This window comes from Pseudophryne corroboree, chromosome 1, assembly GCF_028390025.1.
Source record: "Pseudophryne corroboree isolate aPseCor3 chromosome 1, aPseCor3.hap2, whole genome shotgun sequence".
NCBI lineage: Eukaryota > Metazoa > Chordata > Amphibia > Anura > Myobatrachidae > Pseudophryne > Pseudophryne corroboree.
In genome coordinates, this window is record NC_086444.1 from 833,992,474 (window position 1) to 834,006,718 (window position 14,245).

At 47.0% G+C, this 14,245-nt stretch overlaps 1 protein-coding gene and 1 pseudogene across 2 annotated transcripts in view; both read right to left on the reverse strand.

The window, feature by feature from the left end:
* The window catches only part of AFF1 (ALF transcription elongation factor 1), a 346,973-nt gene that overhangs the window by 116,026 nt on the left and 216,702 nt on the right, over positions 1 to 14,245 (reverse strand). The gene's annotated exons all lie outside the window — the stretch shown is intronic.
* LOC134946565 (5S ribosomal RNA) lies at positions 13,430 to 13,548 on the reverse strand (annotated as a pseudogene).

Consider the following 14,245-nt stretch of genomic DNA (forward strand, 5'->3'; position numbering starts at 1 on the left):
TAATAAATATGGGGAAAATGTAAAAAAACCACACAAAATAACAAATTTTTTTGTTGTTGACCTTTTGACACTGTCAACCTAATGTCTATCTTTTAAACAGTCTAACTAGTATACCACACCCCACGAATTCACAGAACAGGACAGACAAGTGCTGATGTGTGTAAAAATCAATCCTTGGTTGCAACACTCAATATCAAGTCAAACTGCCTCTGGAAGCAACATCAGCACAAGACTTGTTTGTACAGAACATTCTGGTTGTGTTTCTATGGTCTACCAGCATTACAAAAGCCTCTGATCATAATGCCAAAGGTCAGCTGAAGTGGAGTAAAGCACACTGCCATTGGACACTCGAACAGTGAAAATATTACCGAGGGGGGGTAATTCAGGTCTGATTGTAGATGTGCTAAATTTAGCACATACACGATCATTTACTCTGACGTGGGGGGGGGGGGGGGGGCTGCGCCACATGTCAGGCCCTACCCCACCGCACAGGTGCAAAAGCATTGCACGGCAGCAATGCTTTTGCACCTGGCGAGTAGCTCCCTGCCAGCGTAGCTCCAGCGCAGGCCGCTACTCGCCGCATCCCGGGTCACAGTGGCCCATCCCCCAACAATCCGGGCACACCTGCGTTGTCCAGACCGCGCCCCGCCAACGGCGTTCTAACGCCATTGGCACGCCCCCTCCCACCCCGCAACCGCCTCTGCCCGTCAATCAGACAGAGGCGATCTCAGCCCTGAGTTGCTGATAGCACCTCACTGGGCTCCCGGGGTGCGCACATGCAGTGAGGCCACTGCACGTGCACACACCAGCAAAGGCTTCAGACTGCAAATCGCTGCCGCGATCCAGTCTGAATTAGCCCCTAGATTTCAAAGTATGAAAGATGCTACTTTTGGCCAATGCCAGGAACACAATTTCTGCCAGAATGCGTACTACAAACTAAGATTGGTGGAGAAGAAGAATGGTCTAGTGCTGTTTTTCAAAGTTTTGAATGGCTTTCTAGAGCAGGGACCAGCCACTCGGCGAGAACTCTCCAGGACCAGACACCTATGTTGCCAGAGGCTGCATTCTGAATCTATTGACTACAAGAAGAGCTGATTTTGGAGATCCGTCCCACATTTATCTTCCACAGTGCACCCACCCCGCTCTCCTCGTGTGGCTGGATGTGACATCCTCTGACCTGTGTGCTGCCATCCTATAGTGCTGGGACTCCTAGGAGTAGGAGAGGCAGGCAGAAGATTGGGTGGCTTAGTGAAGTCCTCTGAAGGCACAGATACGTCCTGGGTGGACCGCAGAGAAAATGATCAAACTTAACCAAAATAAAGTCAAAGTTTTGTAGGTGAATTTGTGGATGGAACTTAAAACCTTTACCCATGTGAAAGGTTTTAGTACAGGTTGAGTATCCCTGATCAAAAATGTTTGGGATCATACTACACTAACATATATCTCTTCGCTTATCTCAAAATATCTCCCAACCCGGCCCCTTCACTCTTCACAAGATCTTCGTCTCTCATCCACACTCATTACATGCTCCTATGCACGATTGCAGGACTTTCTTCGGGCTGCACCCACTCTGTGGAATACCCAACCACGCACAATAAGACTCTCCTCTAGTCTCCAAACCTTTAAGTGTTCCCAGAAAACTCACCTCTTCAGGCTAGCTTATCATATTCCAGAACCGCTCACTCAACCTTCATAAGCTTTCCTATCCCATTATATCCCCACTGTACAGGTCAAACATATCCTCCACATATTTTCGCTTTCTTCACTTTCCCTTCCTCCTGACCCTGGTTCAACATTGCTGTGAGGCGATTTCATGCAGCCCACCAAGAACCTTTGCAACCTGGCGGACAACTATGCAATAGATAGCACCTATCCTTGTGTATCAATGACTATTTCCCTATAGATTGTAAGCTTACGAGCAGGGCCTTCCTACCCTGCTTTGACCCAGTTTTGTCTTATCATTGTGCCCAGTTGTAAAGCGCAGCGGAATTTTCTGTGCTATACAAGAAACTGTTAATCTATATATACAGGTTGAGTATCCCATATCCAAATATTCCGAAATACGGAATATTCTGAAATACGGAATTTTTTGAGTGAGAGTGAAATAGTGAAACCTTTGTTTTTTGATGGCTCAATGTTCTCAAACTTTGTTTAATACACAAAGTTATTAATAATATTGTATTAAATGACCTTCAGGCTGTGTGTATAAGGTGTATATGAAACATAAATGATTTGTGTGAATGTACACACACTTTGTTTAATGCACAAAGTTGTAAAAAATATAGTCTAAAATTACCTTCAGGCTGTGTGTATAAGGTGTATATGTAACATAAATGCATTCTGTGCTTAGACTTAGGTCCCATCACCATGATATCTCATTATGGTATGCAATTATTCCAGAATACGGAAAAATCAGATATCCAAAATACCTCTGGTCCCAAGCATTTTGGATAAGGGATACTCAACATGTATATATAAAAATGTATGTATGTGTGTATGTATGTTCCAGCATAACTCTGGAATGCCTGGAGCAATTTACACCAAACTTGGTACACATATGACTTACAATTTGGAAAAAAATACTGTGGGGGTAAGACACCCCTAGCGCCCCTAGGGATGGGAGTTGGAAGCGGGCGACATGTAAAAATCCATAGTTTTCGGGGTCGCGGAGATGAATAGTGACACTCCCGATGCCGTTTAAGTCCACGTTTAGCCCCAATCAGCATGGAGGGTGAGAAGGGGTGAAAAATAAAATGTCCAAAATGACTGACATTAGTGTCAAATACATAGTTTTCGGGGTCGCTAAGCTGATCGCATTTTGAAAATTGTTATGTTCTTTAGACTGTCCATTAACATATAGGCTATGTATCTTCACGCTAAGTCTTTTAAGGGTTTTGTAGTGAACTTAAACTTGAAAATGGGCGCAATGAAAACAGTCTTATTGCGTGAAGAATTCCACGTTTGTGAAGCCACGGGCAAAAAGCTAGTAAATAAATAAAAATAAGAAGTGTTCTGAATTTTGCAATAATGCATATACAGTCATCGCAAAAACACGCTATGGCGCATTTTTTACCCGTTTTTTAAGACATGGGACTCCAGTTTATAAAGTGGAAGGGTCCCCGGGGACGTGCCCCTCATTAGCCAATCCCTAAGGGGGATTTGTATAATTGACTGACGCTGAACCCAGGCTGAATGATATAAAGAGGAGGTGGAGCCAGTTTCCCCTCCTCTTTGGCGCCTGGCTGCTTGCGGCAGGTGACTCGGTGTCGGTGAGTGAAGGCTAGTGCAGGTAGTGTGGGTGGTGGATGGGTTACAGGGGGTTGCCACAGCGACTCTGGGGGGTACTGGCGATGTGCAGGGATTGGCGTCCTCCGTGATCTAGTGGGTAAAGCTGAGCTTAGTGACTGGGGCTTCCCGCGGTGCCGTCTGAGGCGGTGGCCGCGCTGCTGCTCTTGCTTTGAGGGGTTGTGACTGGGGCTTCCCGCGGTGCCATCTGAGGCGGTGGCTGCGCTGCTGCTCTTGCTTTGAGGGGTTGTGACTCGGGCTTCCCGCGGTGCGGTCTGAGGCGGTGGCCGCGCTGCCGCTCTTGCTTTGAGGTGTTCAACCCCTCAAAGCAAGAGCGGCAGCGCGGCCACTGCCTCAGACCGCACCGCGGGAAGCCCCAGTCACTAAGCCCAGCTTTACCCACTAGATCACGTAGGACGCAGAACCCTGCACGTGTGGTGCGTTCCCTGTGATTCTATCCTGCCCCCAATACTGCCCCCATACTGATTCTATCCTGCCCCCCAATACTGCGATTCCTGGCAGCTGGGTGCAAGGCTGACTTTGCTGAGTGGGTCTCCGGTATGTTTTACACCGTCACCCTGTGACAGAAGTAGGTTTGTTATTTTCTTGTGAGATAAGAGAATACCCCGCAGAAGGTTTTTATAGTTGATCATTTGCATTTTAAACAGTATATAAAACAAGAGCATCATTCCTATTTGCATTGCTCCGTAAATATCCTCTATCCCAGTTTCTTCAATTTCCTTTCCTGCATAAATGTGTATAATTAACCCTCTGCATGCAGGACCCCTGACGCTCCTTGTGCATGTGTCAGTGTTCCGGTAATTCACTTTGTCACCCTGTGCACACTTTCAAGGTGTTCTTACATTTCTGTGACTTCTTAATTATCTGTTTAACAGCTGTGCTCAAAGTGTGTATCTATATATGTTTGTCTATGTATATGCAGTGTGTGTGTGTGTGTGTGTGTGTGTGTGTGTGTGTTTGTGTGTGTGTATATATAAATAATAAGATTTTACTCACCGGTAAATCTATTTCTCGTAGTCCGTAGTGGATGCTGGGGACTCCGTAAGGACCATGGGGATTAGTGGCTCCGCAGGAGACTGGGCACAACTAAAGAAAGCTTTAGGACTACCTGGTGTGCACTGGCTCCTCCCACTAAGACCCTCCTCCAGACCTCAGTTAGGATACTGTGCCCGGAAGAGCTGACACAATAAGGAAGGATTTTGAATCCCGGGTAAGACTCAAACCAGCCACACCAATCACACCGTATAACTCGTGATACTATACCCAGTTAACAGTATGAACAATAACTGAGCCTCTCAACAGATGGCTCAACAATAACCCTTTAGTTAGGCAATAACTATAAACAAGTATTGCAGACAATCCGCACTTGGGATGGGCGCCCAGCATCCACTACGGACTACGAGAAATAGATTTACCGGTGAGTAAAATCTTATTTTCTCTAACGTCCTAAGTGGATGCTGGGGACTCCGTAAGGACCATGGGGATTATACCAAAGCTCCCAAACGGGCGGGAGAGTGCGGATGACTCTGCAGCACCGAATGAGCAAACTCTAGGTCCTCCTCAGCCAGGGTATCAAAATTGTAGACTCTTGCAAGAGTGTTTGAACCCGACCAAGAAACAGCTCGGCAAATTTGTAAAGCCGAGACCCCTCGGGCAGCCGCCCAAGAAGAGCCCACTTTCCTCGTGGAATGGGCTTTCACAGATTTAGGGTGCGGCAGTCCAGCCGCAGAATGTGCAAGTTGAATCGTGCTACAGATCCAGCGAGCAATAGTCTGCTTAGAAGCAGGGGCACCCAGCTTGTTGGGTGCATACAGGATAAATAGCGAGTCAGTTTCCCTGACTCCAGCCGTCCTGGAAATATATACTTTTCAGGGCCCTGACTACGTCCAGAAACTTGGAATCCTCCAAGTCCCAAGTAGCCGCAGGCACCACAATAGGTTGGTTCACATGAAAAACTGCTACCACCTTAGGAAGGAATTGGGAACGAGTCCTCAATTCCGCCTTATCCATATAAAATACAGATAAGGGCTTTTGACAAAGCCGCCAATTCTGATACACGCCTGGCCGACGCCAAGGCCCACAGCATGACCACTTTCCACGTGAGGTATTGTAGCTCCACGGATTTAAGTGGCTCAACTCAATGCGACTTCAGGAAATCCAACACTACGTTGAGATCCCACTGTGCCGCTGGAGGCACAAACGGGGGCTGACTATGCAGCACTCCCTTAACAAAAGTCTGAACTTCAGGCAGTGAAGCCAGTTCTATTTTGGAAGAAAATCGATAGAGCGAAATCTGGACCTTAATGGAATCCAATTTTAGGCCCATAGTCACCTCTGACTTGTAGGAAGTGCAGAAATCGACCTAGCTGAAATTCCTCCTTTGGGGCCTTACTGGCCTCACAGCACGCAACATATTTCCGCCATATGCGGTGATAATGGTTTGCGTTCACTTCTTTCCTAGCTTTAAATAGCGTAGGGATAACTTCCTCCGGAATGTCCTTTTCCTTCAGGATCCGGCGTTCAACCGCCATGCCGTCAAACGCAGCCGCGGTAAGTCTTGGAACAGACAGGGCCCCTGCTGCATCAGGTCCTGTCTGAATGGCAGAGGCCATGGGTCCTCTGAGATAATTTCTTGGAGTTCTGGGTACCAAGCTCTTCTTGGCCACCCGAAACAATGAGTATAGTTTTTACTCCTCTCCTTCTTATTATTCTCATTACCCTGGGTATGAGAGGCAGAGAAGGGAAAACATACACCGACTGGTACACCCACGGTGTTACCAGAGCGTCCACAGCTATCGCCTGAGGGTCCCTTGACCTGGCGCAATATCTTTGTAGCTTTTTGTTGAGGCGGGACGCCATCCTGTCCACCTGTGGCCTTTCCCCACGGTGTACAATCATTTGGAAGACTTCTGGATGAAGTCCCCACTTCTGCTGAGAAAGTCTGCTTCTCAGTTGTCCACTCCGGGAATGAACACTGCTGACAGTGCTAACACATGATTTTCCGCCCATCGGAGAATCCTTGTGGCTTCTGCCATCGCCATCCTGCTTCTTGTGCCGCCCTGTCGGTTTACATGAGCGACCGCCGTGATGTTGTCTGACTGGATCAGCACCGGCCGGTGTTGAAGCAGGGGTCTAGCCTGACTTAGGGCATTGTAAATGGCCCATAGTTCCAGAACAATTATGTGTAGGGAAGTCTCCTGACTTTTCCATAGGCCTTGGAAGTTTCTTCCCTGTGTGACTGCCCCCCAGCCTTGAAGGCTGGCATCCGTGGTCACCAGGACCCAGTCCTGTATGCTGAATCTGCGGCCCCCTAGAAGATGAGCACTCTGCAGTCACCACCATAGCGACACCCTGGCCCTTGGAGACAGGGTTATCCGCCGATGCATCTGAGGATGCGACCCGGACCACTTGTCCAACAGATCCCACTGGAAGATCCTTGCATGGGACTTGGCGAATGGAAATTCTTCGTAAGAAGCTACCATCTTTTCCAAGGCTCGCGTGCATTGATGCAACGATACCTGTATTTGTATTAGGAGGTCTCCGTCTAGGGACGCCAACTCCTTGGACTTCTCCCCCGGGAGAAACCCTTTTTATCCTGTTCTGTGTCCAGAACCATAGCCAGGAACAGTAGACGCGTCGTAGGAACCAGCTGCGACTTTGGAATATTCAGAATCCAGCCGTGCTGTTGTAGCACTTCCCGAGATAGTGCTACTCCGACGAACAACTGCTCCCTGGACCTCGCCTTTATAAGGAGATCGTCCAAGTATGGGATAAGTACTTCGGCCATTACCTTGGTAAATACCCTCGGTGCCGGGGACAGACCAACGGCAACGTCTGGAATTGGTAATGACAATCCTGTACCACAATTTTGAGGTACACCTGGTGAAGAGGGTAAATAGGGACATGCAGGTAAGTATCCTTGATGTCCAGTGATACCCTGAAATTTTCCAGGCTTGCAATAATCGCCCTGAGCGATTCCATTTTGAACTTGAACCTTCGTATATAAGTGTTCAAGGATTTCAATTTTAGAATGGGTCTCACCGAACCGTCTGGTTTCGGTACCACAATCATTTTGGAATAGTAACCCCGGCCTTGTTGAAGGAGGGGTACCTTGATTTCACCTGCTGGAAGTACAGCTTGTGAATTGCCGCCAGTACTACCTTTCTCCGAGGGCAGCAGGCAAGGCTGATGTGAGGCAACGGCGAGGGGGAGTCGTCTCGAACTCCAGCCTGTATCCCTGTGATACTACTTGCAGAAGCTAGGGATCCACCTGTGGGCAAGCCCACTGGTCCCTGCAGTTCCCGAGACGCGCCCCCACCGCACCTGTCTCCACCTGTGGAGCCCCAGCGTCATGCGGTGGACTCAGAGGAAGCGAGGGAAGATATTTGATCCTGGGAACTGGCTGACTGGTGCAGCTTTTTCCTTCTTCCCTTGTCTCTGTGCAGAAAGGAAGCGCCTTTGACCCGCTTGCTTTTCTGAAGCCGAAAGGACTGTACCTGAAAATACGGTGCTTTCTTAGGCTTTTGTGAGGAAACCTGAGGTAAAAAATTTTCTTCCCAGCTGTTGCTGTGGATACGAGGTCCCAGAGACCATCCCCAAACAATTCCTCACCCTTATAAGGCAGAATCTCCATGTGCCTTTTAAAGGCAGCATCACCTGTCCACTGCCGGGTTTCTAATACCCTCCTGGCAGAATGGACATTGCATTAATTCTGGATGCCAGCCGGCAAATATCCCTCTGTGCATCCTTTATATATAAGACAACGTCTTAAATATGCTCAATGTTAGCAAAATATTATCCCTGTCTTAGCGTATTAATATTATCTGACAGGGTATCAGACCACGCTGCAGCAGCACTATTTATGCTGAGGCAATTGCAGGTTTCAGTATATAACCTGAGTGTGTAAATACAGACTTCAGGATCGCCTCCTGCTTTTTATCAGCAGGTTCCTTCAAGGTGGCCGTATCCTAAGACGGCAGTGCCATCTTTTGACAAACGTGTGAGCGCCTTATCCACCCTAAGGGATATCTCCCAACGTGACCTATCCTCTGGCGGGAAAGGGTACGCCATCAGTAACTTTTTAGAAATTACCAGTTTCTTATCGGGGGAAACCACGCTTCTTTACACACTTCATTCATTCATCTGATGGGGGAACAAAACACTGGCTGCTTTTTCTCCCCAAAAATAAAACCCCTTTTATGTGGTACTTGGGTTCATGTCAGAAAATGCGTAACACATTTTTCATTGCCAAGATCATGTAACGGATGTTCCTAGTGGATTGTGTATATGTCTCAACCTCATCGACACTGGAGTCAGACTCCGTGTCGACATCTGTGTCTGCCATCTGAGGTAACGGGCGTTGTTTGAGCCCCTGATGGCCTTTGAGACGCCCGGGCAGGCGCGGGCTGAGAAGCCGGCTGTCCGACAGCTGTTACGTCATCCAGCCTTTTATGTAAGGAGTTGACACTGTCGGTTAATACCTTCCACCTATCCATCCACTCAGGTGTCGGCCCCACAGGGGGCGACATCCCATTTATCGGCCTCTGCTCCGCCTCCACGTAACCTTCCTCATCCAACATGTCGACACAGCCGTACCGACACACCGCACACACACAGGGAATGCTCTGACTGAGGACAGGACCCCACAAAGTCCTTTGGGGAGACAGAGAGAGAGTATGCCAGCACACACCAGAGCGCTATATAATGCAGGGATTAACACTATAACTGAGTGATTTTTCCCCAAATAGCTGCTTGTATACATATATTGCGCCTAAATTTAGTGCCCCCCCCTCTCTTTTTAACCCTTTGAGCCTGAAAACTACAGGGGAGAGCCTGGGGAGCTGTCTTCCAGCTGCACTGTGAAGAGAAAATGGCGCCAGTGTGCTGAGGGAGAAGCCCCGCCCCTTTTTCGGCGGACTTTCTCCCACTTTTTCTGGAATACTGGCAGGGGTAATTTTACATCTATATAGCCTCTAGGACTATATATGATGTAGATTTGCCAGCCAAGGTGTCGTATATTGCCCTCAGGGCGCCCTCCCCAGCGCCCTGCACCCATCAGTGACCGGAGTGTGAGGTGTACATGAGGAGCAATGGCGCACAGCTGCAGTGCTGTGCGCTACCTTGGTGAAGACCGAAGTCTTCTGCCGCCGATTTTCCGGACTCTTCATGCTTCTGGCTCTGTAAGGGGGACGGCGGCGCAGCTCCGGGAACGAACACCAAGGTCGGGTCCTGCGGTCGATCCCTCTGGAGCTAATGGTGTCCAGTAGCCTAAGAAGGCCAAACTACCACCTGTTAGGTAGGTTCGCTTCTTCTCCCCTTAGTCCCTCGCTGCAGTGAGTCTGTTGCCAGCACATCTCACTGTAAAATAAAAAACCTAAATATACTTTCTTTCTAGGAGCTCAGGAGAGCCCCTAGTGTGCATCCAGCTCAGCCGGGCACAAGAATCTAACTGAGGTCTGGAGAAGGGTCTTAGTGGGAGGAGCCAGTGCACACCAGGTAGTCCTAAAGCTTTCTTTAGTTGTGCCCAGTCTCCTGCGGAGCCGCTAATCCCCATGGTCCTTACGGAGTCCCCAGCATCCACTTAGGACGTTAGAGAAATATATATATATGTACCGGTATGTGCTTTACCTGGTACAATGTGTCTAGGTGTTCTACCTGGTGCAATGTTTATGTGTGCTCTACCTGGTGCAATGTATATAACGTGCTCTACCGGGCGCATTGTGTATAACGTGCTCTACCGGGCGCATTGTGGATAACGTGCTCTACCTTGTGCAGTGTTTATATGTGCTTTACCGGGTGCACTGTTTATATGTGCTCTTCCTGGTGCAATGTATATAACGTGCTCTACCTGGAGCAATGTGTATAACGTGCTCTACCTGGAGCAATGTGTATAACGTTCTCTACCTGGAGCAATGTGTATAACGTTCTCTACCTGGAGCAATGTGTATAACGTTCTCTACCTGGAGCAATGTGTATAACGTGCTCTACCTGGAGCAATGTGTATAACGTGCTCTACCTGGAGCAATGTGTATAACGTGCTCTACCTGGAGCAAAGTGTATAGCGAGCTGTACCTGGAGCAAAGTGTATAACGTGCTCTACCTGGTGCAATATGTATAACGTGCTCTACCTGGCGCAGTGTGCATAGGCGGTTCTACCTGGTGCAATGTGTATAAGCAGCACTGCTATGTGGTGTAAAAGTGAATTGGCACTATTATGTGTTCACACCCCTTCCCCGTGAAGCCACGCCCCTTAAATTGTGTGGCGCGCCTTCGGCGCGCACTGCCTACGCTTTGCGATTTTGCGGGTGGAACACCAATTCACTTTATGCCTAGGGCACCAAAATGTCTAGTTACAGCTCTGGTGCAGAGTGTCCTGCATGCTACACAGCCCAGCAGCACTGTCACCTCATCCCCCACCTTGCAATGCTTTTGTAGTGTCCAAACAAGATTAAGATTAAGAACCTTAATTCCGATGGGACCCAGAAAAAGACCGGTAGGACCCCAATTTTTAAAAGTGAGGGGTCCCTGGAACCCACTTTTTTGGGGGATCAGCGCGATCACTGCATATACATAATGAGATATCTCGGGGAAGGGACCCTAGTCTAAACGCAAAATTAATTTATGTTTTATTTACACAAAGCCTGAAGGTCATTTTATACAAAATGTAATAATTCTGTGCATGAAACAAATTGTGTGTACACTGAACCATCATAAAGCAAAGGCGTTACCATCTGATACCCCTTTTTCACTAGTAGATGCGACCATGCCAGGTAAGTGGTTAATGCACTTTTCCCAGGTTGCAGTTTGTAGAAACGTTGCTCAATCTCGTAGTGACTATCGCACACTGGCATCTCTACATGGATCTCACATTTCTCAGGTGCATGCATTCACGTGATGTATGCTAGCTTCATGAAACAAATTTCCTTTCACAAACTTGCACCTAATTTGAATGACCTCTATTACTGGAACATTCTTGGAAAGCAGGGATCCCCTCTGTTCAATCACATGACAAAATATCTCCAAACAATAGTGCATTAATGCTATAATTTACAAACTACATTTGTTATGCCAACCAAGATGTCTGCCTCACCTTTTGCATGCTCCGGATCACTTCCACAAAACAGCTTAAATTCACCACAACTGACCTATGAATCATCATAGATATTCAAGGACTTACCTATAACTTGTACTACTCTACGTGGACATCTCATCAAAACCAACGGATTGCATTCCTGCGCTGAGATACACACTGGATTGAAATCTCTGCATCTCTCCACTGAAACGTTCTTCAGTTTGGAATCTACTGTACTCTGCATTGGACATCCCAGACAAGGGCCCTCATTCCGAGTTGATCGCTAGCTGCCGTTGTGCGCAGCGATCAGGCTAAAAATCGGCACTTCTGCGCATGCGACTCAATGCGCACGCGCGACGTACTTTCACAAAAGCCGATGCAGTTTCACACAAGGTCTAGCGACGCCTTTCAATCGCACTGCTGGCCGCAGAGTGATTGACCGGAAGTGGGTGTTTCTGGGTGGTAACTGACACTTTTTGGGGGGTGGTCTTCTGTTTGCCGGCGGTCGGGCTCCCGGCGCTCAGTATACCGGCGCCGGGAGCCCGACAGCCGGCATACCGACACTTATTTTCCCTCGTGGGGGTCCACGACCCCCATAGAGGGAGAATAAAATAGTGTGGCGCGCGTAGCGCGCCACCGTGCCCGTAGCGTGGCGAGCGCAGCGAGCCCGCAAGGGGCTCATTTGCGCTCGCCAAGCTGTCGGTAAGCCGGCGGTCGGGCTCCCGGCGCCGGGATGCTGGTCGCCGGGAGCCCGACCGTCGGCCAGCCGTAGTGAACCCTTTTTGGGGAGTGTGTGTAAAAACGTAGGCGTGTCAGATAAAAACGCGGGTGTGCCTGGAGAAATGCAGGCATGGCTGGCCAAACGCAGGGCGTGTTCGTGACGTCAAAACATGAACTAAACAGTCTGAAGTGATCGCAAGCTAGGAGTAAGTCTCGAGCTGCTCAGAAACTGCACAATCTTTTTATGTAGCAGCGCTGCAATCCTTTCGTTCACACTTCTGCTAAGCTAAGATACACTCCCAGAGGGCAGCGGCTTAGCGTTTGCACAGCTGCTAAAAGCAGCTGGCGAGCGAACAACTCGGAATGAGGGCCAAGGTACTGTGGACTACAACCTATCTTTGGCTCCATCCAGCCCCTCACTTAGACATCATTCAGCTCCGTTCTCTGAACAACAAATAACTCTGACTTCTTGCATTAATCAACTAATACAGATTGAGTATTCCATATCCAAAATGCTTGGGACCAGAAGTATTATGCATATCTGATTTTTCCATATTTTGGAATAATTGCATACCATAATGAGATATCATGGCGATGGGACCCAAGTCTAAGCACAGAATGCATTTATGTTTCATATACACCTTATACACACAGCCTGAAGGTAATTTAATACAATATTATTAATAACTTTGTGCATTAAACAAAGTTTGCGTACACTGAGCCATCCGAAAACAAAGATTTCACTATCTCACTCAAAAAATTCTGTATTTCGGAATATTCCGTATTTTGTAATATTTGGATATGGGATACTCAACCTGTATACAGTATATAGTATAAAGTTAGATTTAAGGATGCCGCACAGGACTAGGTGGTTTGTGTTTAAAATTTATTTGCAAAAGGTTTCCAAGATAACCGACCCATCAGAAAAATTCTGAAAATGTATCACCATCTACCAGTAGAAATATTTTTGTGTAGATATAAACAGTGATTGTCGATGGTGCTCCCATAGGTCCAATGCATATGTAGTAAAGGGGAAAGAGAAAGAAAAAAAGTGACCTTTGTTGGGAGCACTCCCACTTGGAAACGATAATGATTTGAGTAATGAGCAATGATATGAAAAGTGAAGTAATTAAAATGTAACCTTTAATTTTATTATATTAAAATATTGGTACACCAGTTATATTGTTTCACTATTTAGGGGCTAGTCAATGTGAGCCACCTGGTAAAGCTAAATTGTGAAAATATTGATGAAAATACAAAACATTATTAGGCAGGCTCAGAGTACTTGGATATATGGAATAGGTACTATAACCAAATTGGTGCCGTCAAAAGAACCTACAACACCTGGTATTCATTAGTGGTCCACCACCTAAGTACTGACCAGGCCCAACACCGTATTGCTTCCAAGATCAGACGAGATTGGGCATGCGCGGTGTGGTATGGTAGTAGATCAGCATTGATCTGGCGATTTCTACCACTAATATATAGATGGTAGGGGGTTATTGGTAAGCACCTTGTTACCAAATTAACCGAGTAATCTCTAAGGAGAAAATATATGTTTAACCATCATTGCACCAAATTGTAACCCAAATCTGTAGGTATACGTGGGTTTAAATCATGTGGTTAATGGTTTCTCAGCCCGCAAGGAATGCCTGTATGTTTCATTATGTGCTGTGCAGCACCTATGAAAATTGGGTTTGTACTGCGAATAAGGCAGATATAGATCACTGTTCTACTGATAACATGCCACAGTATTTGTATATGATCCAAAGAGAAATCGTCTCTATTGGTTAATTGGATCACCCTGTTAAGGGAAAAACAAAGGTTATTGTGAAGTTATAAGCTCAAAGATTATAAATAAACCTCCTATTATATCATGATCGAAAAAATGCAGGACCAAGAATGATATAAAGATTGTTAGGAGAAAGAAAACAGACTTGAAAAATAGACAAGATGTATAACAGTCTCAATGATCCAATTAAGGGCTAATTAGTGCCATGGTGCCTAACAAAGTATAGGTGTTGTCTTTGAAATAGAGAAATTTTGCCACAATAACTTATATAGCATGTATCCACAGTGTATCTGTAACGTGTCTGTCTAACATGTAATAGACAGACAAGAATTGCCAAAACGAACCCAAAGAGGGGA